Raw genomic sequence first — 24,676 nt, 5'->3', positions numbered from 1 at the left:
TGTGTTGAAGCTAGAGACACAGAATAAGTGCAAACACATCCTAAATACAGTGTTCCTGCACCTTTGACCTCATCCAGAATGTATCGTTTTTTGAAAGGGATGGCTGTCAGAATGCACAACTGAATCCCAAACAGAATCTCTAGTCAAATATGATCATTTGTGAAACAGGCAAATGAGTCTCTCAGGTGCCCATTGCTCATTTTCAGACACATTTATGCAATACTTTCACCATGCGTTGAGAAATAGGGATTAAAGATACCAGAGGTAAGGTTTAAAAGTGATTCTGAGGTGCAACACATCAGCGAAACAGCTAGGCATCTGAAATGCGGGGTTTGAGAGCCCTTCAGGGAACACCGTACCCTAAAGGTACCAGAAGTCCACTAGTATAAGCATTAAGTCACTGTCACCCCTGTTGCAATGTGATTGCTACATATCTTCATTTCTTTGTTTTTTAAGGAGTAAGAGTGCAGGGGGTCTAAATCTGCGATCCAGTGTGTTGAAGTATTTCACAACACTACCTGTAGCCCGTCTGGAAATAAATCCTCATTCTGATTATTGACCTGGGCATGTACCAATAAATCACTGAGCATATATATATATATCACTGTGTTGAAGCTAGAGACCTGTATGTAATAATATGATGCTAAAATGTTATTTTCACATATAGTAATTCAATAAATGATTGCTTATGCTTTATAAACAAATCTAATTAAAATAAAAGCTTAAGTTTTGTATTTATCTTGTACCATAGAACATGATTTTCTTTGTATTTCAATCCCACAAAGTGTCCAAATGACGCACTACATGATATAAGGAAGATTATCACATGCATATCGGTATTATCTTTCTTATGAAAATGCATTCCTTTCATTACCTTTTACTTTTTAAAATGAACTCAAATTGTGTATAATGTAATAATGTAAGTAGAATAGATTCTAATAATATAATGATCCAGTGTGTTGCACTACTTCACTGCTTCACTGCTCTATGCCGTCTGGAAATAAATCCTCAGACTGCTTACTGCCCTGGGCATGTACCAATGAATTACAGGAGCACATCTATTTATCACTGCATTGAAGCAGGAGACACACAGTCTCTGCAAACACATCCTAAATACAGTGTTCCAGCACCTTTGACCTCATCCACAACGTATCATTTCTTGAAAGGGATTGCTGTCCGAATGCACATCTGAATCCCAAACAGAATCTCTAGTAAAATACGATCATTTGTGAAACAGGCAAATGACTGTCTCAGGGGCCCATTCCTCATTGTCAGACATATGTATGCAATGCTTTCACCGTGCATTGAGCAATAGGGATTAAAAACACCGCAGGTAAGGTTAGATGTCATGTTCTATGATCATTTCTTTCAGCATTAGGGACTAAATATACTAAACGTATGATACTAAAATGTTATTTTCACATATATTAATGTAATAAATGATTGCTTATGCTTTATAAATACATCTAATTAAAATAAAAGCTTAAGTTTTGTATTTATCTTGTACCATAGAACAAGATTTTCTTTGTATTTCAAGCCCACAAAGTGTCCTTTGATCTCTATTCTGTGGTAATCCACGATGACCCCGTTCTTCAGGTGATTCATCATGTCCTCCCTCGCCTGTTGAGAGGCCATCCTGATCTCTTCTGCCGTGGCGTGCTTCATACACGCCCTCTTCAAGTGAGCAGGAAGCTGATCAAAAGTATTCAGGCACATCTTGCACACCAGGGGAATCCTCGCGGGTTTCCTTTGAAAATAAATAATACCATCTGTGTATAGAAACAAGCTAAGACTGATTTCTTAAATTATCCTTAAAATTCTCCCTCATAGTTTGAGCATAATGATTTTATTGCATTTATATAAGAATTGCTCATTGCTCCAAAATAAATAATGGTTTCATAAAAAAGTGAACACTTACTTGGTCTCAGTCACAGACTTTCCAATAGAAGCCATTGTGGAGTTCAGCAACTGCAGGTCCTAGAAGTGGGGAAGGAATTTTAAAAGAGAAATTGAATTACAATACAGAAGGAATGGCTGAGGGTTCACTGAAATATATAAATTCCAAAGACTGAGTCCATATAGAAACAACTACTTTTCATTTTCAGTATAAGAAAAAAAAAACATTATCTTCCAAAGCATCATAAAATTGTCCCTTCTTCCAGACTCTACTTCTCTCTTGTAGTAGTACAGCAGACCTTTCCAGGTGAGCAGATCACAGAGTCCGAAATGAGCTTCCTCCATCAAGCAAAGTACCTGAACATGACTCTGTCTTCATAAAAGCACCCCTGTAATAAAGAAATTAAATCCAAAATCAAGAGGGCAGTTGCCTACTGAAATACAAGAAGTCATCAATTTTAACCTAGCAACACATTAAAGGCTGCATCTATACAAGTGCGATTCTAGAAATGCTCACCAGATTACGTTTTAAGAAGGAACTGCGCCTCAGGTTCCGCCGAGATCTTAACTCGGATGGCAGGATTCAGAGTCCGGAGTGTGGACTGATGGCGAACGGAGGGTCCACATACTGTGGATCCCTCAGTGATCTTCCGCGTATTCAAACCGCCAGCGTGTGACTCACCTGTCCCCGTGACCTCATTGCTCTGCTCTCTCCTCTGTGCAGCCGAGCCCGACTCACGGTAAAGTGAAAAAAAAGATGCCCTCAACGTGAGATTTACTCTGGAGCGAGGATAGATGTTACCTTTTTATCATTGAACAGGATGTATGTGATGTGGCGACTAGGTTCAATTTTGTATCCTCTTTAAAAGATTAAGGACTGGGGTGAGCGTGATTTACCACCCTTTCAGCTAAGATCCCGACGTGCGCACCGTTTAAGCTGCATAGACTCGGTTGTTTAACTCTTCTCCATTAGCAAGGTTAAGGTTAAAGAAAAAAAACATTGCTGACTTCTTTTTTTTTTTGCCTGCCGCTAGCGCTAATTAGCAAGGTTTGTATTTCATGTTTTGCAAGTTGCATCCATTTTAAGAAAAACAAGTCGCATTAAAGACAGGAAATAAATACTTGCATTTAATTAAGTCTAGCCGTAGGCGGTTGTCCATAATGACCAGTTCTGTTCGAGAAGACAGAACAAAAAAGGCACCGCTGGGATTCGGACCCAGGACTTCCTGTTTACTAGGCAGGCGCTTTAACCAACTAAGCCACAGAGCCCCGGGAGTGCTGTCCTTTTGCAGCCACTTGGACACACCACTCAGACACATCTGCATTCGGTGTGTGCTCCGCCTGCTCGCTGAGCAAGTTGCCACCTTTACATACAATAGCAACATCGACACCAAGAGAAAGGATGACAAATGGCTTTTATCTGGAACTTTTCATGTCCAAGGAGCTCAATGTGCTTTCTGTGTACAACAGGGCCACTGAACTCCACACTGGCCACTGAACCACAGCAGTGGCTTGCTGGCTTGACATCTCCCAAGGAAAATGCTGAAATCACATGTGGAACAGGAAAATGACCCTCGAGTACGAGGGAAAAAAAAGAAAAAGATCATCTGGAGCGCGCCAACCCATGTCCGGACAGCCCAGTTTTGCCGACAAGGTGGCTGAGTGGTTAAGGCGATGGACTGCTAATCCATTGTGCTTTGCAGTCATGGGTTCGAATCCCATTCTCGTCGCTCTCCATGTCTGACACGTGTGCCTGTTTGACATTGGCCCTCCTGTTGTTTGCTCCGGTGCTAGAGCCATACATTTTCTAGCGGTGGCTGAACATGGTATAGTAGGCCAACGTCGGTATCGAGCAGTGACAGTAACAGTACTTACTGCGCCCCATAAGAAATCGTTTGTCCCTGTTCAAAAGAGATTGTGCGATGTCCTGCGGCGTTCGCAAAGCAAACCTTTGACAGTTTGAAAAGAGGAATTTATTCTGCTTACTGTGCGTGCAGTAGTTACAAAGTTGAACGTCTTTACACGATCTGCTGCAGTTTTCAGTGGGCGGGCTTTGTCAAATGGCTTGAAAAAACGCACTGTGTTTCGGCTCGGTAAACATCATGAGCAGTGTCCTGCATGTTTTCTGTGTATAGTTGTCTTTTAACGCATACAGAATTCATTCCAAATCATTGATTTCTCCAATTAACAAGGGTCCCTTTTTGAACCTGCGAGAAGCATTCTTTCAGTGTAACAGATTTACTCCGGGGAAAGGCAGCATGACATTGAGAGTAGCTCAAGCTTTCAGCACCCGTATCGGACTGCGTGTATGCAGACACCGCTCAGAATCCCCTGTAAGATTCTCCCTCAATTCCGTTTTGCAGTGCTTTAGCTCTTTCAAAAGGCTTCGCTAGTCACAATCCAAGGCTCATGACAGCATTTGAAAACATTCGCCACTGCGTTGGCCAGGAATCAAACCTGGGTCAACTGCTTAGAAGGCAGCTATGCTCACCACTATACCACCAACGCACGCCTGCAGGAAGCCTGCAGGACACCACCAGAGAATGCTTTTTAAAAAAAAAAATTATTAAACATATAGAATTTACAAATACAAATACAACAAGAGGATCAGAGTCATGTACAAGAGAAAAAAAACGCAGCAGAAAAAAGCATTTAACTACCAGAAGTAATTAAGTAATTATGTGATCAAATTGTATATTTTACACGTATCATATTTTCCTTGCTTTAATATTTCTCAATTATTTATAAACTTTAGTTTCAACATGCATGCGTTTCCTGTAAAAAATAAAACTCAGCACACCGTTTTTCTTTTAACAACATTTCGAGTACCTCTGGCATTCATGAAAAGACATACACAAAAGCAAATAACTAACTCTAAGACTGTCTAAACTATTGAGTTTTTCAAAGAACCAGAACTATAACAGTCCTTAACACTTAACTACACCATTCCAAACTAACACTAAAGAAACACTAGTATATACTGGTATAACAAATAAAACCAAACATAATCATTAACTGAGCAGTCACTGGGAGCAAATCTCCTTCCCGTCCACAAAGGCCCTCGCTCCCACAAAGTAGGCTCTCCTCCCCTCTCTTCTGGCAGCTTCAACCTGGGGCCACAGCTGGTTCCTGGTGCTCCTGTCCGCGGCAGACAGGTCCTCTGCAAACCTCAGTTTGTTCCCATTCAAATACTCATTCCCCCTCGCCGCTCGCCACAGCATGTCCCTCGCCGTCCTCTTGGTGAACTGTATTATAATCGATCTGGGGCGCACTTGCTCAGTTCGCTCAGACATGTTCGCTCTCCCGAGCCTGTGAACAAAGTCAATGGCCGATATTACGTCCTCCTGGTCCGGCAGGGTCCTTTTACAGATACCCTTCACTGTTGAAACAAGGTCCTTATCACGTTCCTCTTTAACTCCAAATAATTTTAAATTCCATCATCGACGGTATCTATCTACATCGTTCACTTTCAATTCAAGTTCTTTAATATGCTTTTCTTGTTCGGTATTTACTTGTTTAAGAACTTTTACTTCACTCTTTAAGTCTTCAACCTCTTTAAACACACAGTCCATGGACTTTTTAAGACCTTCGATTGCGACTGTATTAGATCGAATCATTTCCTTCAGCTCACCCAAGCTCTGTGCCATCATGTTGAAGATGTTGGTCTGGAGTTCTTCCAGCGTCAGCTCGCCCCTTCCTCTCTTGGCTGCAGGGGTTTTCACAGGTGTGCTGCGCAGGGACTCCGGCTCTTCCTCCGGCAGCTGAGTCTCACTCGGGCTGCGAGCGTTTGCGTACGAGCGCATCTCCAGCACTCTTTCCACGTCCCCTGCAGCTGCTTCACTTTTCCCTTTAGTTGCCATCGATATTCTTGTAGTGCTATACATATACGATTGAGGTATCTTAGACTTCTCCTTCGAAGACCCAGCACTCTCTTTTCTTTTCCCAGTGTTACTCATATCGAAATTCTTAAACCTAAAAAAAATCGTTTTTTTTTCTTTCAATTATAACTGAAGTTTAAACAACTAGTGTTAAGTCCTTATTTTTCTGTAGTCAAAAAAAGCAAAAATTAACATTCAGGTCATGAAAAACTCAAAAAAACTCCTCAACCACTAAACTTTACCTCCCACCTGAGCGCCATCTTGAACGCCCCTACCACCAAAGAATGCTCACGATTTCGGAAGCTGTCTCCGGGACGTGCTGATTAAACACATCCTGAATAAATCATGATATTGTTAGTTTCTGTAGCTAGACGTTCAAATGAGTTTCATGTCCAGATGGACTGTTTCCTCCAGTGGTATAGTATTGCAGTGAGACAGCACGATGCCTGCAAGACTATGTCACGCTAAACGCCACAGATTGTGTTTGTCCGTTCGTGTCAGTCGTCCTGCAGCCACGGGAAGTGGGACACAAACATGCTGCAATGCTTTCAAGACGTTAGGATTTGTTTGTGCAACATCCGAGAAGAGTACTTGTGGCTTGGATGTGAACTGTACGTGCCCGCCCCCTTTCCTCTGTAGTGCAGTTCCTCCCGGCATGCCCTTCGTCATTGTTCTGTCATCTTGTATTTAAAGGGTTGTATTTCTGCTGCTGAAAATAAGCAACGGTTTTCTCACAACGCCCCTTGTTCCCGACGGAGACCTTGTCTGTCATGAAATTCTTCAAAACCTCAAGCTAGAAGAAGAAGAGGACAAATATGAAGCGTTACAGCAACGACATGCCATGAGACGATTGATAACGATTTCCATAGGATCCCCGCGGTTGCCTGGCAACCGTCAGCTTTGCGCAGTGGCAGTATCGTAGCCTGTGAGGTTTAGCCGAGGCGCGATTATTGCTAGTTGAAAACTTTTCCCAATACCCCTCTTCCGCCGGTTTGCAATACAATCGGCGAAAGCAATTTTTGACAGTCTCGTCAGAGACTAAGCAAGGTGTTTAAAGACAGATTTTGTCATGGTGACATCATGGTAGAAAGAAACGAGCTTTTTACGTCTCGACAGAAACGCTCTTTAGCTCTTTCAGCGTTATGCAGAAACGCGACTTGTTTTTCTTAAAATGAATGCAACTTGCAAAACATGAAATACAAACCTTGCTAATCAGCGCTAGCGGCAGGCAAAAAAAAAAAGAAGTCAGCAATGTTTTTTTTCTTTAACCTTAACCTTGCTAATGGAGAAGAGTTAAACAACCGAGTCTATGCAGCTTAAACGGTGCGCACGTCGGGATCTTAGCTGAAAGGGTGGTAAATCACGCTCACCCCAGTCCTTAATCTTTTAAAGAGGATACAAAATTGAACCTAGTCGCCACATCACATACATCCTGTTCAATGATAAAAAGGTAACATCTATCCTCGCTCCAGAGTAAATCTCACGTTGAGGGCATCTTTTTTTTCACTTTACCGTGAGTCGGGCTCGGCTGCACAGAGGAGAGAGCAGAGCAATGAGGTCACGGGGACAGGGGAGTCACACGCTGGCGGTTTGAATACGCGGAAGATCACTGAGGGATCCACAGTCCGCACTCCGGACTGTCTGCGCCATCAGTCCGCACTCCGGACTCTGAATCCTGCCATCCGAGTTAAGATCTCGGCGGAACCTGAGGCGCAGTTCCTTCTTAAAACGTAATCTGGTGAGCATTTCTAGAATCGTACTTGTATAGATGCGGCCTTTAATGTGTTGCTAGGTTAAAATTGATGACTTCTTGTATTTCAGTAGGCAACTGCCCTCTTGATTTCGGATTTAATTTCTTTATTACAGGGGCGCTTTTATGAAGACAGAGTCATGTTCAGGTACTTTGCTTGATGGAGGAAGCTCATTTCGGACTCTGTGATCTGCTCACCTGGAAAGGTCTGCTGTACTACTACAAGAGAGAAGTAGAGTCTGGAAGAAGGGACAATTTTATGATGCTTTGGAAGATAATGTTTTTTTTTTCTTATACTGAAAATGAAAGGTAGTTGTTTCTATATGGACTCAGTCTTTGGAAATTGTGTATATATATTTCAGTGATCCCTCAGCCATTCCTTCTGTATTGTAATTCAATTTCTCTTTTAAAATTCCTTCCCCACTTCTAGGACCTGCAGTTGCTGAACTCCACAATGGCTTCTATTGGAAAGTCTGTGACTGAGACCAAGTGTTCACTTTTTTATTAAACCATTATTTATTTTGGAGCAATGAGCAATTCTTATATAAATGCAATAAAATCATTATGCTCAAACTATGAGAGAGAATTTTAAGGATAATTTAAGAAATCAGTCTTAGCTTGTTTCTATACACAGATGGTATTATTTATTTTCAAAGGAAACCCGCGAGGATTCCCCTGGTGTGCAAGATGTGCCTAAATACTTTTGATCAGCTTCCTGCTCACTTGAAGAGGGCGTGTATGAAGCACGCCACGCCAGAAGAGATCAGGATGGCCTCTCAACAGGCGAGGGAGGACATGATGAATCACCTGAAGAACGGGGTCATTGTGGATTACCACAGAATAGAGATCGTGAGGCAAACAGGATAGTGGTTGTAAGACTGCTAGAGTCCTTGGGCCTTTTTGTACATGGGAACCCTGAAGACACATCGGCAAGGTGAGATATTTTTAATCTGTAAGGCTTCTGTAGTTTCTTTTTGAAATCATTGTTACAACATATTATGTAAAAGCATGTTGAAAAGAATCTACCTGCATTCCAGCGGCCCTGAGCAAGAGGCCGCTGTCCAGGAGGAAGAGATGCCAGAGGCTCCTCTAGAAACTGAAACAGAAGCGGATAAGGAAGGGAAAGCTGTGAGCTCTGAAGAACTCTATCAGCAGTAAGACTTTTTATTTTTCAGATGTATCTATTTTTTACTAAAATTCTAATTTGTCTTATAGGTATAAAATGTTTAAACCGGTGTTTTATATCCTTACAGGCCCTGAGTAGTTAAAAAGTATCAGCAGGCTCTCCGGAAGAGGGTGGCCCAAGCTGGACTCTATAGAAAGCACTCCCTGGATGCTCCTGATTGGATTCAAACAGTACCTTACCAAGGATCTGGGAGTGGCAAATTATTCTCAGGAGGTATTTATTTTTTAAAGGCATTTAAAATTAAGCAATGGTATCTTCATTGTAAATGTTTTTATTTCTTAGCTTAAAATTCACCCATGTGAAATGATGTCAGCCATAAACATCATGACTCTATATTTCCTACCTGAATCTATTCTACTTAAATTATTACATTATACACAATTTGAGTTCATTTTAAAAAGTAAAAGGTAATGAAAGGAATGCATTTTCATAAGAAAGATAATACCGATATGCATGTGATAATCTTCCTTATATCATGTAGTGCGTCATTTGGACACTTTGTGGGCTTGAAATACAAAGAAAATCATGTTCTATGGTACAAGATAAATACAAAACTTAAGCTTTTATTTTAATTAGGTTTGTTTATAAAGCATAAGCAATCATTTATTACATCAATATATGTGAAAATTACATTTTAGCATCATATTATTACATACAGGTCTCTAGCTTCAACACAGTGAGATATATATATATATATGCTCAGTGATTTATTGGTACATGCCCAGGGCAATAATCAGAATGAGGATTTATTTCCAGACGGGCAACAGGTAGTGTTGTGAAATACTTCAACACACTGGATCGCAGATTTAGACCCCCTGCACTCCTACTCCTTAAAAACCAAAGAAATGAAGATATGTAGCAATCACATTGTAACGGGGGTGACAGTGACTTAATGCTTATACTAGTGGACTTCTGGTACCTTTAGGGTACGGTGTTCCCTGAAGGGCTCTCAAACCCCGCATTTCAGATGCCTAGCTGTATCGCCGATGTGTTGCACCTCAGAATCACTTTTAAACCTTACCTCTGGTATCTTTAATCCCTACTGCTCAACGCATGGTGAAAGTATTGCATAATTGTGTCTGAAAATGAGCAATGGGCACCTGAGAGACTCATTTGCCTGTTTCACAAATGATCATATTTGACTAGAGATTCTGTTTGGGATTCAGTTGTGCATTCTGACAGCAATCCCTTTCAAAAAACGATACATTCTGGATGAGGTCAAAGGTGCAGGAACACTGTTACTTGTTCCTTTATAACCCGGTTATTGATGTCATTAACAACATTAATCCCAAACAGAGCTGTTGGACTCCCTCCTCTGGCCGTTTTCCACCAGTTGATTATTTCATCAACCAATGCACTAATCAACCTCCCAAGGCACTCTCTATACCCAGTAAACATAGGTCTAACCTCACCCAAGGAGAAAATCAGGCGCTCCAGTCTCTCCGCAACAGGGATGATATCGTCATCAAACCAGCGGACAAAGGAGGTGCCGTTGTGGTGTGGCGTAAGGATCTATATATCTTTGAAGCCTCTAGACAACTAACTGACACTTCTGCCTACCTCCCTCTCCAACATGACCCTACCACTGACTACCAAAAGGAAGTGGTATCCACCATTTCCCTTCTTATCAGCAGTAACGAGCTCCCCCAGGAGGCGAACCGGCTCATCATGGAACATCCACAGGTATCTCAATTTTACCTCCTCCCCAAAATCCACAAACGGAACACCCCTGGACGCCCCATCGTATCAGCATGTAACTGTCCAACTACTTACATCTCAGCCTTTCTCGACAGCCTCATGAGACCGCTGGTTGAAGATCTTCCCTCATACATCAAAGACACTAACCACGCGCTCCAACTTTTCAATGATTTCCAATTTCAGGGTACCGAATGCCACATTTTTACCATGGACATCACATCTCTGTACACCGTCATTCCCCATAATGACGGCCTTACAGCCCTCAAGCACACGCTGGACAAACGCACAGTGCTTGATCCACCCACCCACACCCTGGTACGCCTTGCAGAATTGGTCCTCACACTGAACGCATTCTCTTTCAATAATCTTTTTTACCAACAGGTCAGTGGAGTTGCCATAGGCACCAGAATGGGACCCAGCTATGCCAACATTTTTGTCGGCTGGGTAGAAGAACACTTCTTCGCCTCCTACACTGGCTATGTCCCTGACCTCTACAAACGATATATTGATGACTGCGTCGGTGCCGCCACATGCTCCAACGATCAGCTTGAATTCTTCCTGCACCATTTCACCAACTTCCACCCGTCCCTCAAATATACGGTTAACATATCTTCCACCACTCTTCCGTTTCTAGACATCCACTTGTCTATCAACTACCCCCGACTGTCCACTTCAGTTTATTACAAACCCACGGATTCACACAGCTACCTCCTGTACAGCTCATTTCACCCCAACCACACTAAAAACTCTCTTCCTTTTTCACAGTTCCTTAGGTTACGACGACTATGCAGCGACGACATCGACTTCGAGAACCAAGCCCTCTAAATGTACTCATTTTTCATCAACAGAGGATACCCCAGCAGTGTGATTGACAGGGCCCTTGCCCGAGCCAAAAACACCCCCCGGACCATCAACACGATCATGAACTCCCGCCGTAACAACCGCATTCCTTTGGTGCTTCCTTACCACCCTAACACACTTCCTATCCCCAGGACCATTAACCAGAACTTTTCCATCCTACAGGATGACCCCTCCATTGGGGCCCTCTTTTCTGATCGCCCTATCATCTCATATCGCCGACCACCTAATCTGCGTAACCTCCTTGTTCACAGCTCCCTTGACCGCCCTCAACAACCATCCACACCAGGCACTTTCCCTTGCAACAGAGCTCGCTGTATCACCTGCAAGTACACAGCCACCACCACACTCATTCAAGGCCCCTCAGGACAATTCCGGATCACCCAGACAGCATCTTGTACCTCCAGCAACCTTATTTACTGTATCTCTTGCAGTAAATGCCCAGCCATCTACATTGGAGAAACAGGAAGGAGACTCGGAGACTGCTTCAGAGAACACGTCAGGGCTGTGAAGATTAAAGATCTCTCCAAGCCCATTGTTTCTCATTTCACCTCTGACGGCCACGACCACTCTAATCTCTCCGTCTGTGTTCTCAAAGACAGTTTTCCGAACTCATACATCAGAAAGACCACCGAAACTAAAATTATTCTGCAGCTAGGATCACACATTCTCCCTTCCCTTATCGACAGATTACTGTTCTTTTAAATTTTCTCCATTCATTGGAAGTTTCATTTCACACCTCTCTGCACCCATTCTGACTTCACACCTCTTGATTGGCCTCTCTTTCTGTCCCCTGCTCCCGCCTCTCACTCCTCCTCCCTCCCAACCTTTGTTCTCCCGCTACTTTACCTTTGCCTACTGCCCTGTCTCTCTCACACCTGAAGAAGGCTCCACGGCCGAAACGTTGTGTTCTCTTTCTTCTTTTTTTCAGCATGGAATAAACCTATTACTTATCTCTATATATGACTGAATCATCCCAGTAGAGGGAGATGTTTCATAAATCTAAGATAAACTTCAAGATGGGAAGATAAAGGGAAAAGGAATCTCAAATAACAACGAAAGATATGAAAACAGTAGTATACAGTGATCATTGACAAGGCAGTCCTTTAGGGGATTTTCATAACATCCCTTCAACACTCTTTTTGTCACTTAAAAAATCCATAGTGTTTGTCCGTAGACAATTCTGTCCTCACTGCCAAATGAGATTGATCTGCTTTTGCTTCCTTGGCTTTCTCCAGTCCTGGTGTAGTGTCACTTCTTTTATTAATGTATTAATTGTATAAATTTTATTAATTCTCTGCATGTGTTTATCAAATTCTTGCTCTAAAATTCACTTAACAATTTTAATAAAAGTAAAGGACAGTTTTATAGCTGAATAATTAATCTTAAAGATTATTATTATTATTAATAAGAATAAAAATTCCTTACACTTACTTATATAGCACTTTCCTGGACACTACACCCAAAGCGCTTTACAGGACTCCCCTTCACCACCAATGTGCAGCCCCATCTGGATGATGCACCAATACACATCAGCTATTAAGCCAGTTCATAGATGGGGATTATTATGAGGCCATGACTGGTAAAGGCCAAAGGGAAATGTTGCCAAAAAGCCAGGGACAGGATAACACCCCTCTACTCTTCTCCAGAAAAGCCCTGGGATTTTTAATGACCACAGAGAGTCAGGACCTCGGTTTTATGTCTCTTCCGAAGATGGTGCCTTTTTACAGTATAGTGTCCCAATCATTATACTGGGGCATTAGGAACCACACAGACTACAGGGTGAGTGCCCCCTACTGGCCCCACTAACACCTCTCCCACCAGCAACCTTAGTGTTTCCCAGGAGATCTCTGATCCAGATACTGGCCAGATTCACACCTGCTTTTAGCTTCAGTGGGCTGCCAGTTGTGAGTTGTAGGGTTATATGGATACTGGGAGGTTACAAGCTAACTATGCCGCCTAGCAATTTTAAGACCATTTCCCCCTACAACAGGTTCTTCATATCATCCAGAATAAAAATATTAAGATAGTCTGGGATCCAGTGATGCCAGTGGGGGTAATATGGTAGCTTCAGCTCTAACACCAACATTTATTTAGCTTTAGTGAGACAAGCTAGACAAATCCATCATTTTTCATTGTAAATTACCCAGATTGGAGTCTGCATTTCACAAGACTAACCAGCAGTTTTGCACATACAATCCACAGTTGTAACTATAACTACCATTTTAGTTGCTTAATATTTTTCCAATGGGCTACTATTTTACTTAATGCTAAAATAAGCCGTGCCAACCAGGAAGATGGACCTATTGATGGCCGATCAACCGATTGGACATATTGTTACAAATGGGGGGGGTTACAAAAATGGTGAAAATCAGGATTTGACTGAGCGGTTTAGTCAATAAGTGAAATTATTCATAATCCCCAACTCGTTAATGGTTTCTAGCAATATTCCCGAGTGGCTGGTATAATAAGAGGCACGGCACGTGAATTCTTTGTTTTCTGGCACAGCTTTGTTGAGAGGAGTAACAATCCAGGCACACTTGGTTAAATAAATATTTATTACAATGACAAGACACAAACTACACACAAACATACAACACACAAAGTTACTTTATGTGCAGTATTGTCATGACCGCCAACCTGCCCAGACCAGCCCACAAGAGAGCTAACCAGCGCCAGCAGCAGATTGATAATTACAAGCGCTGCCGCACGTGTTAGCTCATCACCACACACCCTACCATGCGACAGGCAGTGGTATTTAAACCATTCAAACCCAGTTCCTGCTGCTTGCTTTTGCCTCTCGACCTTGGACCTCGCCTTCTGATTTGGATTATTTGCTTCTATTAGTATTTTCTGGATTTTGAACTACCTTCCGCCTTTCGACCACGACCTCGCCTGATGTTCCGGACTGTTCGCATGTCTCATTATCTCCCTGCTCCTGCGTCTGCATAGGACCTGCATACCTTTTCGTTGGGGATTCCTTACAAGTATTTACAAACAAGCCGTTTCAGAGGCCAAACATTCTGGTCACCCAGAAAACCCTAGACCGCTACTAAGCATTAAACTCTTAATGCCTACAGAGGCTACATGAGCAATAAACTGCCTTCTAACTAAATATAAAGCAACCTGCAGTTAAATGTCTCTCTCTGTACCCCGGATGCCACAAAATAAATGGGAGCCTATCCATAAAAATGCACCCTAACCAGGAAAGACGTTTCAAACTGTGGTATCTTTTACCCAGGAAACCCAAATTCCTTAAATACACATAATAGCATGCTCTCTCTAACAAGTTTCACATACTCAGCTCCAGTCAGGATTGATTTGGATGATCATGAAGTAGGGGCTCTTGCCTGGTGCAAGCTTCAAGTCCCAACTCCTCAAGACTCCTCTCTCTTCTCCTTGTTTCCAGCTTCGTGTTCTTTTTACTTTTTCTGTCTTCCTTCTCTTCTGTTGCTTTTAATGTGATCTTATATTGTGTGTCTGTACTGCTCCATGACTATCATTAACCCACAACTTACCAAGATATACTAAGGTAAACTTTACAATTGTTTATGCTTAAAGGATCCCCCAGACCTCAGTAAACATCCTCTAGGCTTTGAAGCTAGAAGTGTTTACTCAACCAAGTGTCAGAAACTTCTCAGTTACCTAAACCTGTAACAATATTATTTCAATTTTTGGAGACAGAGGGCAGATACTTTGTGTGCAAAATCACCAGAAAAAGGCCAACTGTACTGTGTTCAGGTTTCAAAAAGTTTTTGTAAAGGTCTCTCGGTGAGGCTTAAATTTAAGTTTATGAGACAAGTTATGAGGCTAAGGAAGAGACTAAATTCTGAAAGGAGCATCAGCAAGAGACTGGATGCAAATGAATTCAGGAAGCAACTTACCTGTTAAGTCAGCAGCTGAAGAAAACCTCACAATGGAAATGGCAGTTTTTGTACATTGCATCTGCTTTGTGTGTCTATTCTGTGTACCAGCCTAATTTAAAGATCCCATTGTGACACACCAACCCAGGTGACACTGTACAGTTCATATAAACCATCATAAATGGTGCATAATGGAAACTACATACTCCATTTCCATTTTAAAAATTTTAATACAATATAATTAAGGTAACAATGTGTTTGGAGACCTAGAAAGATCTAGACATGAGAACACATTCTTCCTAGGTTGTGCTTGTATCTCTTTAGTTTGTGGTTTCTATCTACAGGGCTGGAGTTTGTTCAGAGAAACAGGAGTGTGGTTGGAGGAGGACAGAGGGTTGTAAAATATCTCTTGTTTTACTACTGCATTAAAGCCTGAAAATGATCTATCGTGCTGGCAATGTCATAAGATATTTGATAAGGGCACTCAAGGTGAATATGGATGTGAATGAACAATGAACTCCATTGTATTTAAGGGTGTAAATTGAAATCAAAAGTGCATTTAATGCACCCATATCCCTGGGAATTTTATAGCCACTCAGCAGGACGTTTCGGTAGCGCAACAACTGTCCACCGCTGGCTCCTCCTCACGATCAGGTGCTGATATAATGGAGAAGAATAAAAGACAGAGGCAGAATTCTCTTTTCCCTTGGAGGGTAGTTATATTGTCGGCTTCGTCATACACAGCACAATACCAGCTACACACACAAATCGATGACCTTACTTCCTAACTCACTTAAACGCTTCTCCCCTTTGCAGCCCACCTAACTCTCTCTTATAGTTCCTGTGTCGTTACAATGACCTTTCACCCTCTCACATCTGAAAATTATAATTATTTTTAAAACTCAAAACTTCTAACATTTACTAATTTATGTCTTACAATACCAATACCTTCTGCTCCACCTGTCTCTGGAGTTCATCCAACAAGCTTCCAGAAGAACACTTTTGTGCAGATTACCCCACATCTTACTTTCACAAAAATATTAGCTTTTTTTCAGATTTTTCAGAAGCTTCTCCTTTATCCAGACTTCCTCCTAGATGTCAACACATACTGAGCATTTTCATTTCCCATTATGTTGCACAACCAAAAGGCCATTGTTCATTAAAGGCATAAATCTGATATTTAATGAAAATGTGTGCATAAATACAGGGAACACTACTAAAAGATATTAACAAATGATATGTGAAATCCACTGAGCTGAAGGGTGTGAACTACTCCGTGCCTCTTCCCGCTGCTTGCCCAAGTGCCCACCACCCAGCATCCTCTTCTCAAGGTTTTTGGAATTGTAACGAGCACTCCTGGTTTTGTATTGGTAGTGTGGGAAATGACAGGCAGGAGACAGCTTCATAGGCTCTGCGACAGTTTTATTGAAAGGTTTATCACAGTGTGACATGATAAATATGGAGGCAGAGAGAGAAAGCACAGGCTGGATGCAGAACAGGGATTCATATTTATTTTAGCTGATTACTATAGGTTTGTGATTACTGTTATGGCTTTTACTTGGTCAATGTTACTTAAATTAACTTAAAAATAAATGCATTAGTACTTTAATTAATATACAGTATATGGGAGTGTTAATTATGTTTTTTTAAACATACTGCTTATACTATATACTTTAGTACATTTTGCAATGGTATAGGGGTGGACTTGGTTATTTGCAAATCTGTCTATTCGTCAACAATGTTGAGACCCTGTGTATCTGTAACATCCCATTACACTAAAAATCAGCAGCCATTTTGTTCCTGATGAGGTGGCGGTTTCAGATATCTTAAAATCTGAATGGTTACAGTAAACCATCCTTAATACTCATTCATGCTCAGTGGGGACCTTCATTTGGAGACCAAAACTGTAGCTTCCAACAGAAGAGATAAATCCAAGAGCAGAAGTACAATGCAGTTATTTGGAAAAGAATGGGTGAAGGTAGATGGAGATTTTTAGATCACTTTATTAGCCATATACAATTTCTTGCATTAGGAATTCATCTTTTCACATACCCCAGCTTGCTCTCTGAGACACACAGACCGCAGGGTCAACCATTGTACAACACCCCTGGAGCAATTGGGGTTAAGGGCTTTGCTCAGGGGCCCAATGGAGTAGGATTTCCTCTACTAGCCACTGGATTTGAACTGGTAACCTTCCAGCCACAGGCGCAGATCCTTAGACACAGTGCCACTGCTCTGCCAAACATTTGGCAGCCATGGGATTCGAGCCCACGCCCCTGGACTAGCGCCTAAAATCCAGTGCCTTAGACCACTCGGCCATGCTACCACCTAAGGTAACTACACTAAAAGTCAGCAACCATTTTGTTCCTGCTGAGGTGGCAGTTTCAGATATCTTAAAACTCTGAATGGTTACAGTAAACCGTGTTTAATAATTATTCATGCTCAGACTGGACTTTCATTTTGGAGACCAAAACTGTAGCCTCCAACAGAAGAGAGAACTCCAAGAACAGAAGTAAAATGCAGTGAATTGAAAAAGAATGGGTGAAGGTATGTACTGTACCAAGTCATACCATATGTATGAGTACATAAAAGCGGCATAAGTAATTCTAGGAGTCCAAAAAAACAGTTCGTAGGTAAAAACATAAAGAAAGAGTTGGGCTACCCTACAACAGATTTTTGGTGAGCAGTGTGATAACGAATTTGAATTACCCAGGTATTCTTTCTTTCATGAATTATCATTTCTGTATGAAAAACAGAAATAAATCTTTCGTCAACCCCTGAATGTATAACAACTGGCAAATAACATTTAGGCTTTCATGTTATATTTGGGTAGTACAGTATTAACTTTTATGCTCATCATCAAATAGGGATAGAATCAGCAGGATGTTATCTACATCCAAACTGCATAGTAGTTTTGGGATCCTCTCTATCCTAAGAAAACCAAGAGCTGGTTGAAAGAAACATGTTTTGTTTTTTAATTGATTAGGATGGAAGTACGTAGGGGGTTTTCAAGCTGCTTCTGTAATGATTTAACACAAAGCTTGTTTATCATGATATCTGTGCTGTTAATTTGCTGTGTAAAAACTTGGTGTGCATTTATTACTCAGATTTATTGCATGGTTCATGGACTCTAACTTTACAACTCTCAGATTACTTTATTAGCTCAACCAGACTTCTGTCAGGTGTCATAATCAGAGAGAGCTGAGTTTCCAAACCTTGTAATCTTTCATCAATTTTTTTCATCTTATTTAACATCACTGTATTTGCCAGAATATCCATGTCCATTTCTACAAACCTTTGGTAAAAGCAATTGTATTTGTAACTGCTTTTTGCAGTAGAATACCAAGTGTCCCATTGTGTTGTATGTGGCCCAGGAGACAGCTTTATGGGTTTAAGGAAAGGGGAAATGTTTATTCATGCTGAAAGAAAAAGACAAAAGACACAACATTTTGGCTGTGGAACCATCTTCAGATGTGAGGGAGAGAGGGAAACTGGCAGCTGATAAAGCAGGGGAGGACAAAATATAGGGTAGTTTAGAGGAAGCAGGGAGCAAGGGAGAAGGAGCATCAACACTCCAGGTAGAAGTGGAAGAGTGGTATGAAGTCAAAACCTGCAAATTAATATGGAGGATTAGAAGGAGACGGGTCTGTCATTAAGAGAAGGAGGAAGGTATGATTCTAGTTTTTAGGATAATTGTTTTCCCCCAGTATTTTAAGTTATTGCTTGTACAAACAAACTTATGTTATAGTGTGCCCTGTATTAGTTTATTGTTTTTCATTTTTATTAGAGAGCATTTTCCGTGCTTTTGACATCTTATTCTTATTGCTATTATAATGCAGTGCTACTGTACTGTAATAAAGTTTATTACAGTACAGAAATACCTGAGAAGAAAGTTAAGTTCACTCATTCCCTTCACACTCAACCAACTCTCCCACTGCTAGGATTGATCTGAGGCATTACTCTGATAACAGATCTATGCACAACTCGGATCTAACGCTTAACCGACAGAAACTGAATTATTAAAGGATAACCTGTGATGGCCTGCTCACTAATCATCTTAACTCTTTGTTAACCAAGCTGTGCCTTAACTACAGAGACTGGTACAGATCAGGTGGAGTAGATCTGTAACATTAATCTGCTGTGGAATTGGGTGCCCACATTTACACTTCCTCTGCGCAACCTGAGAATATGAGAATTTTGTAGGAAAATGTGAAATGTGTTCACTAAGTATTTTGAATGAAAAGATAAAATTTCAAAAATGCAATATTGACGTTTTACTGTATTGAAAAAAGTTTAAAAGTTAATTGTGTGATTAGTCATTGTAAATGTGGTTGTGGGCCACATTTCTGCAAATTGGACAAGTTAACCAAGTAATAGCTGCAAAGTTGGTTATTTGTCTAAGTATGGATGCAAAAGACAAATGCAAAAGAGAAAAGGAATATGTATAGTGACTATATTTTTAATTTAGGAGATAATATCAGGAATGATTATGATTTTGGATGGTTGAAACAAACTGAACTTGTCTGCTTTCATGCCTACTGAATTTTCCTTGTAAATACACGTCTAGCCCCTAATAAATCAATGAAACCTGTCTTCTTCTGTTTTGCTAGTTCTTCCACCTGGTATAAAAATTAACTGCTGTTTTTGAAGGCAGTAATGTGATGTATTGATATTTTGTGGTGGACAATGAGAATTCATTCACAGCATTACAAACAAAATCAATTTTGCTATAGAACAGCAATAGTACATTCTATTAAGTGTCTCTTGTGTATAGTTTGAGATATGGGTCCTATGTGATGGGTTGACTATTGAGAAAATTTACTGTATTGTCTGGTCTGTGGGTGCTCTGATGCCTCTGGAGCTGGGGAAAGGGGTCCGAGCACCCTTAATTATACTAGCTGGTGTTACAATTTCCCAGCATTTAGGGGTCACCTATCTTTCACAATTACATTGGTAAAGATTCCATGCCACTGCTTATATTATTGATCTTCAATAACATTCGATATTGATTCCAACACCTTTATCATTGCTCACATATACTCACAGAAAAGGAGGACTCTCAGGGCCAGGAAAATGTGCCCTCTGGGTCCCTCTAAAACCAAACCAAAAATCAGAGCCTTGATAGAGGGAATTCAACAGAGCCAGCTTTATTCTTCTTGCACAGGGGGCAGTGACATAGTTCACTAATCTAACATCAATTCCTGAAACAAGCCTTACACTTAACAGCAATTCACTTTACAAAAGGCTATTTTCATAGCTGTTTCCCACTAACCCTTATCATATCAAGAATCCAGTAGAGCGCATCCTGTTCCCTAACCCACTGTCTCACTCCATCTTTTTGTTTCTTTCTACTCCCTGTTTGCCACGTACACATCAGTGGAGCCTGAGGTTTCGGGTAATTAACACTCCTCTTAAAGTTTCAGTTGTCCTCTATTGGAAAGGCTTAGGTCTGAGAGTGTTTAGATCGGATACCATTTCCTGAACCCATTCTAGCACTGATGGTGAGGGTAAGGGATTACTGTTAACTTTCCCTAACTACAATTGCAAAATAACTGGATTGTAATCACACTTCTATAATGAATGACAGCACAAATGACAAACACTAGCACTGAAAAACTCCTGTAACCATGGTAATTGCCCAGTGTCCAAGTAAGTGCCAAAAAGTATACACACCAAACATCACAGAGTCTGTCAAGAATTCCCTGTTCCAGAATGACTTTCACTTTCCTCTCTCCTGGTTGTCTGTCTTTGGTCAGCTCTGTACTTTACTAGGGTAAAAGTGACAATACCCCCGTCTCTTGGGTAGTACCTAGTGTCAGCAGACAGTGCAGGCCTCATGCATGTACCATCTTGTCAGAGAGAAAACACCACTGGGCTGGTGACACCTGTACAGTCTGAGTCATTGACTGGTTCAGAAGAGATTATAATGTTACTGATATTTTGTAGCATACAAACAGAGCCACATGAGCATCTAATGTAATGAGTTGACCTCAGTCCGGTACTCATAGTGATCATCAAACTAAATTATCTAAATTATCTAACACCCATGGCCTACTTACCACAAAAAGATTTAACCTCTCAATACCTCACAATAGCCCAATAGGAAAGCACCACCAATTCACTACTAATCTGTCAAGTCTAGTTAATAAAATGTGTTTAGTGTATTGCATCTGCATGGGTTTAATGAATCATGACACTTCACCTGACCTGTAATTCTGACCTGTAATTCTGGATACCTTCATATATACTGTAACGCAACACAGACTTTCCAATACTACATTTCTACAGCATCTCAAACATTTGTGACCTCCACAACATACATTATCATAACGTGTAGCATTGTCCTTGCTTATGCAATAATAATATCACCAGGCACCTCTTCAGTAACAAGACTCTGCTCAGGCCTCTAATGCCTACATGAAGTTAAATTCAAACACTCTACAAGTACTCCTTACATCATATCCCGATAACTTCCAAAGGAACAAGTAAAGGTTTATTCCATGCTGAAAAGAGAAGAAAAGAAACACAATGATTCAGGTGTTGAGCCTTCTTTGGGCGTGAGAAAGAGAGGAAAGTCAGCAGCTGATAAAGCAGGCGAGAACAAAGGCTGGTCCATAGAGAAGTCTGCAGCCAATTGATCCAAGGATCTCAACCACCTCTTAAAACAAGCCAGGGTTAAACAACATGGCTGGACAGCTTGTTCAACACTCCCACATTTTAGTTCTTGGAATTCCTTCAAGCAGTACTGGAATTATGTAAGCACTATCCAGCCCCAGGTGTTCTTCTTGTGCCCTGGCAATAAAAGGTTCACTGATTTAAAGTTCCTTAAGATTGCTGTTATTTACATTTTTCAGTCAGATTCAAAATGCTTCTGGTTATGATTTGTAATACTATAAACACCATCCATTTTTAATAATCTCTGACAAGATCACATTCCTCAGCACTCTATAGTTCCCAAATGACAACACACACATGAAGTCACAATATGTGCTGCAAAATTCAGGTTACGGTTTGTATAATCAATTGATATTGATATATTTACTTTCTAAATGATTGCTACATGTTAATTTAAACTAGCACTTACTCTATATGGATGTTTTTATAATCCTGTAATTTAATACCTTGAGTTGATGTGATAGAACTTTTTGAGCCTGGTTCCTATCTGGTTATTTTATTGTACCCGAGACAAACTTTGAGCCCTTCTCCGACTGATAACAACAATCAGTTCTTCCCAAATCCAGGGGAAATCCAGAATAAAGTGAGGCAGTTTTCTGTTTACAGCCCATCCCCAAAGATTCAATCTGTTTTATCATTACCTTATATACATCCTCGTGAAAAGTTTCTAGCATGTCTGAAACTACTGCATGACCATGAGGCAATGTTGCTATATTCAAATATCAGAAACTATTTCTCATACAGATACATGTTTTCCAATGATGTATAGTGCTTATTACGATTTACATATCTTGTAATATGACTCCAACTGTTTTTTAAAATATTTGCACCCATAACTGCACTGTAATCAGGCATTGTCTTGATTTTTTTAAATGTTGCTATCATTTCTAGTTAATGTATCTTAATTTACTTTAGTCAATTCAACTAATTAATTAAATTCAATCTAGCCAGTCCAGTGGGCTAAACATACTCAAACAGTTGTCTCCCGATACACAAAACCACATTCAAAACTTTTAAGAAACAGATAGATACAGATGCAGCCATTCAAAATGCGCGGGCGATACCGCATTATTTTGCGGTGCCCTTTACGCAGTCTACCGCGAGTTACTGGTAAATACCGCTAGTTACCGTAAATTCACCTATAATACCGCAAGCAAAATAATAGTATCCGGAATTTCCGCAAGGTGGAGCTAATAAAGCTCAACCTCTCATGTTTGAGCTGTGGCCATCAAAGTCTTTAACGAAGATATTACTAATAGTATTAATAATGAATGACCTTGGACAAGCTGTAAACTCAAAGTATTGCCCTGGTCCACATTATTTTTTTCATTGACCGTCTTTGTAAAAGTAACACCACAGCATTTTGCAATCACGCATTTGTTTCCAATCATGCAAAGTACAGTAATTTTTTAGAATCGATTCACCATGCCTTTCACATGCTCATAAAAGAGATTGATTTAGGAACATAAACATATTACCGTATGCAAACTGTACTGTATACAGTATGTATATGTATATTTAATGTCTTAACTGTGCCCGTTTAAGTATTGAATATTTATATTGAATTTTACCACTGAAGGGAAATCTTAGTAGCTGAGCATAAAAAGAATAGGAGCATACTGTAATGCGTGTGATGGCCATAAACGATATTCATTTTGGAACATAAACATACAGTATATCGCTGGTCTTGGTACTTTAAAGAAAAAATACACACCAGTTTTCCATTTCTCCCTAAACATTAAGCATCGAAGTCTTTAACTAACGAGATACCGGAGTCAACAAGCATACTTTTAGAATTTGATTAAAAGGGAATATAATATGGAATCGCGTATCTAAAGAAATTAATAACGATATAATTATATTCATGTACCGCAACACAAGAATAGTACACGCTGTACATTGTCTGTTGATAATGTTTCTGTAGTGGTTTTTCATCACTCTGGATGTGACCTTCCTGGTGGTGCTGTGGGTTAGGTTCCTGACTCCCATGTCATATGGCCTGTGATAGAATCCCACTGGAACCATAACTTTTTTTTTTAACAAACATTTCTTTGAAAAAATGAAACGTTTCCCTTGGTCAGAGATTAAATAAAACCTCACTCGCACCAAACAAATTTATATTTCTAAATATCACAACATGATCGAATTTATGTCATTTTAATAACAATGAATAGTCACCTATGCGTTACAAAATAAACATTTATATTGATTTGAATTGCGTTTTGATTTAAATCGTAAACACGTGTTAAAATATATGTGTTTTTTGATTCACAATCAGACAAATGCAACATAAATTGATATCTTTGTCTTCTAAGTATCTTAATAAACTTTCAGCATAGCTTTCTCCCCGTTAGATTTATTTTTCTTGGGATCTTGGGATCAAACGTGGAAAGATTAGATTGTAATCGTTTTTATTTTTTAAATACATTTTATAAAAGTGTAATCTATGCTAAAAAGTTGTACACCACCTGCTATAAAGATACATATTGTAAAACTTTTGGGTTCGGATAGGACAGACACGAGAACTCAGACTTGTGGAGTTAAAGCAAGTTAAAGCCTTGATTTTATATATCACCTTTAAAAGTGGAATATCAAAGCAAAGTAAATACCCAACACTGATTGTACCCATCTGTCATGCTAATAAAGCACCTTGAATTGAATTGAATTGAGGGAGAGGGGGGGGAGGGCGAGCGAGAGAGCCAGGACAGAGAGGCAAATAAGATACACTCCACAGACATTCACAGCAGTGACATATCATAAAACATTTGCACATATAGTTATTACTTGGTTTTCAAAGTGCAATGAAATACAATATTGTTTTTGTTGCTGTTATTGTTGTTTTTATCCTGTAAAGCGTTTTGAGAAGCCACCT

The 24,676-nt window shown here is 40.3% G+C and overlaps 3 non-coding genes across 3 annotated transcripts; 2 read left to right on the top strand and 1 right to left on the bottom strand.

Moving 5' to 3' along the window:
• Window positions 1-3,544: 3,544 nt before the first annotated feature.
• trnas-gcu (transfer RNA serine (anticodon GCU)) lies at window positions 3,545-3,626 on the top strand. Its single transcript has one exon. It is a non-coding gene; the product is annotated as a tRNA-Ser (tRNA).
• Window positions 3,627-4,332: 706 nt separating this feature from the next.
• Window positions 4,333-4,404, bottom strand: trnar-ucu (transfer RNA arginine (anticodon UCU)). Its single transcript has one exon. It is a non-coding gene; the product is annotated as a tRNA-Arg (tRNA).
• A 2,266-nt stretch (window positions 4,405-6,670) lies between these two features.
• On the top strand, window positions 6,671-6,812 carry LOC148632074 (U4 spliceosomal RNA). The gene has a single exon (XR_015934488.1). It is a non-coding gene; the product is annotated as a U4 spliceosomal RNA (small nuclear RNA).
• Window positions 6,813-24,676: the final 17,864 nt, after the last annotated feature.

The sequence above is a fragment of the Lepisosteus platostomus genome, unplaced genomic scaffold (assembly GCF_059453375.1).
Source record: "Lepisosteus platostomus isolate fLepPlt1 unplaced genomic scaffold, fLepPlt1.hap1 Scaffold_70_H1, whole genome shotgun sequence".
NCBI classification, from domain to species: domain Eukaryota; kingdom Metazoa; phylum Chordata; class Actinopteri; order Semionotiformes; family Lepisosteidae; genus Lepisosteus; species Lepisosteus platostomus.
This window is presented reverse-complemented; position numbering and strand designations above follow the sequence as displayed.